At 42.5% G+C, this 4508-nt stretch overlaps 1 long non-coding RNA gene across 2 annotated transcripts; it reads right to left on the bottom strand.

Annotated features, from left to right (window-relative positions):
- Nucleotides 1–1019: 1019 nt before the first annotated feature.
- On the bottom strand, nucleotides 1020–3931 carry LOC148182831 (uncharacterized). 2 transcript variants are annotated; one of them, XR_015774173.1, is made up of 3 exons: nucleotides 3520–3931; nucleotides 3318–3437; nucleotides 1020–2194 (listed from the first exon to the last, which is right to left on the bottom strand). It is a non-coding gene; the product is annotated as an uncharacterized LOC148182831 (long non-coding RNA). The 2 variants fall into 2 exon arrangements; XR_015774174.1 differs by having other exon boundaries at nucleotides 1020–2191.
- Between the last annotated feature and the right edge of the window lie 577 nt (nucleotides 3932–4508).

Genomic DNA, 4508 nt, shown 5'->3' with positions numbered 1-4508 from the left:
CAGAGCCTCGGAGACAGACGTTCCCTGGCATAGTTTGGACAGCTGTGGCCTCAGTGCTCTCCTGGAGACAGGACAAGAAGAAATGGGTGGACTTGAGCTTCCATCCATCTCCTGTTGCCCCAGACCACACAGGAGCAGCAGATCCCACCCTGAGCACAGAGAGAACCCAGCCCAAGCCCATCCAGGTTCTGGGAAGAGAGGTACCTGTTCAGCCAGCCAGGAGAACAAGCCCTGACCCTTGAAATACACCATTCATTGTTCCCCTTGCCTTTCACAGCAGATGGAGGAGGGTGGGTTTACGAGAGAAAAATACATATATCAGCAGTATAAACAAATAAATGATCAGGATATACCAATGCAAAAAAAAGCCTCAAAACACATCCCTATCAGAGGGAAAGAACAGAAACTTGGTTACAAGCCTGAGGTCACTGAAGAGGGAGAGCTCTCTCTTGAAGGCCCCGGTACAAGATCATCACAAGCGAGGTTGGAAATGTGGCCTAGGGGACAGACAACGAACTGAAATGTCAATTGTAATTGAAACTTTCAGGTATTGAAGGTGGAGACAAACAAATGACAGATTTGGAGGAAAAACTTAAAGATTCAACCTCCAATTTTTAGCATTTTGATGGATAATGACACACACAGCAACATAAATGCTCTGAGCTCAAATTAATTATGTTAAAATAATAGGTAATTTGTCTCTGTGTTGAGAACATATAATTATGTTTTATTTTTTAATGTTTTAAAATAATGTCATTTCAATTCATAAAGCAGGGTAGGGATTTTGCTGTTCAGTGTATTTTCTGTTTATACAATATTTTCAATGTCATTGCTTTCCTGTACAATAAATAAAGCCAAAACAATCAGTTGGTACCCTAAGATATTCCTTACTGCTGTAGGAGCTGTAAAATAACTCAATATGAAAATGTTATTCACTGCAATAGCACATTGACAACTGTGATTAAGCCTCAAACGAATACTGGAACAAAACAGAAATGTATTTTTGTTGAGTTGTTGAATTCTTCACTGTCAGGACTCAGACCCGAATCCACCCAGGGGAAATGTCAGGCGTTTATGGGGTTAAATGTGCCTCAGTGCCTTTCCCCCCATGGAAAATGTGCAGTTGGGATAAAAGAGTAAGGGCTGTTATTTCTGTTGAATTCAGCTTCCTGCACCTCTTCTCTCTTTGCATTTCTCTCTCAAATATTTTTTTTTCCCCCTAAATGCAAATTGGCTGCTCTCATATGAGCAAAGTTTTAAAACAAACTCACATGATGATGGTGATGGTGATGATGAATATGTCACACCTGAAAATGAACTCCTTAATTTATGGAATATATTTCAGCACTTTTTTTTGTATAAATATAAAAATACAGTAAAACTCCACTGGGATGAACATGATAACAAATAAATGCTGAATCTAAGGCTGTACAGCTCCAGCCTCACATTTAGTCATTTTTATGATTATATTTGGGTTAAAAATGGAAAGCAACACCAGCAGAGGGACTCCCTTGATACTCCGTGGAGCTCTGCCTGCTCCCTGGCAGGGCATAGAGGTAATTTTATTCTGGAAGCTTTTGAATGCTTTACAAGTAATAAGAACCAAGTGGGAAAAGCATATTCCATATTTTAGTTCTGACATCCTCATAGAAAAGAATATAGAAAAAAAAATTTAAAGATTCAAAATAGTTGCCTGTGATTCAGTACCTAAAGACTTGGTGGTGTTTTTCAGAATTCCCTTGGGATGTGTAAATGTTCCGGAGCTGGGAGTACCCTCGGGAGCTGGAGTCACTTATGCCACTTCATCAAACTAATGAGCCATTGAGTGATGCTGTTCCCAGGTTCAGCTCTACTGGGGAGGGGAAAGAGAAAACAAAACTGAAATTTAGACAGAATGGAATTCCTGAGAGATGGGACATCCAGGATTTATTAATCCATGCACTCCCAAGCTTACAAAAAATAATCTGCCTGCAGTTTTGCTCTGTAAATCTTGCTGTCCTTCAGGAGGTCTGTGCTTCTGGAAGAAGCTTCTGGAAGGCTGCAGGACAAGCTGTGCCTGTCAGTGCCACAAAAACCTTTCTGGACTCAGAGACAGGGGGGCTTCACTGGCCAGTGACAGGAGCATTTCTCATTGCTTGGCTGGTACAGCAACCCTCTCCAGCTTCTGTCAGGATTCCCTCAGCTAAATGAACTGCTGGGAGATGAAAAGAGAATTCCTTTTGTACTCCATAATTATCCATCAGTTATTAAATACCACATCCCACACCACTGGAGCTACAGGAGGGAAAGTCCTGGGCTGAGTTTAGTGGGATTATTCAGGTGAGCAGGAGTTAAATCTCTATTTATGCTACTGTAGATGGCATTTGATATTGTTAGAATGATGGACAAAGTGTAGGAGACACTTTCATTGTGTGCAGATTTTAATTTACTCAGATATGGCACAGAGAAATAGTGTGACTGCACATGTTCTTCATCAGAAATCAGTTTCAGCTTTGTGAACACACTGCTCTTGTAGAGACCATCCTGGGATATTCCAGCTAAAAAAATCCAATTTATTGGTCCTTAGTTAGCAGGTATTTAGCTTGGCCAGTCCTGGTGTGAAATAGTAATAATAATAATAATAATAATAATAATAATAATAATAATAACAATAATAATAATAAAATGGATTTTGGTTTGGTATCACAACTCAATGCTGCTATTCATGAACTCTGTCACCCACTAAAAAAAAAGTGTGTATCATATATACATATAAAAATATAATCCTTTGAAAAAAAGGCTTCTGCTTTGTGTTCGTGTCACAAGATATTGGTATTTGATTTTTTCAGGCACTGAAAAGATCATGAAAAGGGTAACAAAGATGAGAGGATTTGCTATTAGAATAATGTCTGCACGCAGAAATGACAGCCAGGGAAATACTGTCTGAACTTCAACTGCTGCTCATTGTCATTTTACAATTAAATCTTTATCAGGCTAATATTGCCCGTGGTCAGATGTGTTTGCTTTCCAGGAATCCTGTAAAAATTCATTCATCTGTGAATTCCAGAGAACGTGGCAGAGTATTCATGGAGAGCCGATTTTAAATGTGCATTGAAAACTTCACCACCAAATCTGAGCATCTTCCTGAAGAAGGCAAAATATCAAATACATAAAAGAGGTTTTCTCGTACAGCAGTAAAAAAATAAAATGTATCTCCACAAGCTATTTTTTCTATAGGGAAAAAAATGTATCTTTTTATGATAATCTTGGAAATAGATCAAAATGAAGCATCTGTCGGATACAGAAAATGCTTAACCCCGATTTGCTGAGTGACCCACCTGAAAGATCTTCCAGTAACCACAAAACCGTGCTGAAAATGAACCTTTCATAACTAACACCTCCTTTTGCAGCAAATTGAGCCCCCGCTTCTGGTAATTTTTCATGAATTAATAGAAAACCTGGAGAAAAACAGAAGCGGGTGAATATAATCTGTGTTTTCCGTGGAAAATGGAATGGGAAGGATTCTCCGGAGCTGCTTACCTTGTCCCTGCGGAGCCGGGCTCGGCAGCAGGAGCGCTCCTGCCGGGAGAGCTCCAGGAGAGGGTGCTCTTCGGTCGGATTTGGAGCTTCTTCCTCCTCCTCCCGAGCCCCCGATCCAACTGAGGATACTGAGAAATCTCCTTCCACACATTGTTTTATTTTAGGCTCATTAGGATGAAATTCCGTTTTAAATAGCGCAGCCGAGCTCTGAGAACTTCGGTGCCAGCATAAATTCTTGCTCAGCTGTGTTGAGCAGAACACCAAAGGAGTTGAAAGCCCAGAGGTGCTTTGTGTCTCCTGCCTGGCTGCTACCTGCATCTTAAAAAGGTGACTCCAGGTAATAGTTCTGTTCCCTGGGGTCTTCAGAAAATCCTCGGGAAAATCAGAGGCGCATCCTGCAAGGATATTTCTGGGAAAAAATATCTCAGCAAAACAAAGAAATAAACCCTCGTTGCACACCAGGCTTAGCAGTTTAAAAGAACCTGGGTGTTGTTATCTAATTAACAACCTCACCCTCCTTGGAGGTGAGGGTTTACCTGCGTTTTAGGAAGGGAGGAGGGGAGCTGGCAGTGCCAGGCTGGAGCAAACCTGGAGATTCCAGGTCCTTATCCCCATGGGGACATTCCCACCTCCAGCACAGCCCTGGAAACGCTCCCTGCTCCCCGGAATTTTGTGAGGTTCCTGGCTGAGCTTGGGTGGAAGGGCTGGGAACAGCCAGGGCTGGCTGGGCTGTGACAGAACCCTCCAGCTTCCAAGGGAATTCTCACTCGGCTCAGCCGGGATGGATGAAATGGGGCCAATTAAACCCACCATCCCCGATATCCTGGGATAATCACCCCAAAAGGGCTCCTCGGGGAGGGGAGGGCCCTCACCAGGTCCCATTCCAGCCCCGGGGGAAGGTGATCCCTGTTCTGCAGGATCACACTGAGGGCTCGGGATACCCGTCAGGTTCATGGGAATTTCAGCTCTTTGTGGACGGGCTTGTGTTC

The sequence above is a fragment of the Pseudopodoces humilis genome, chromosome 19, assembly GCF_049639895.1.
Source record: "Pseudopodoces humilis isolate 2021_Gansu_Grassland_sample_001 chromosome 19, ASM4963989v1, whole genome shotgun sequence".
NCBI classification, from domain to species: Eukaryota; Metazoa; Chordata; class Aves; order Passeriformes; family Paridae; genus Pseudopodoces; species Pseudopodoces humilis.
The sequence above is the reverse complement of the archived record's forward strand: the minus strand, read 5'-3'. Positions and strand labels throughout refer to the sequence as shown.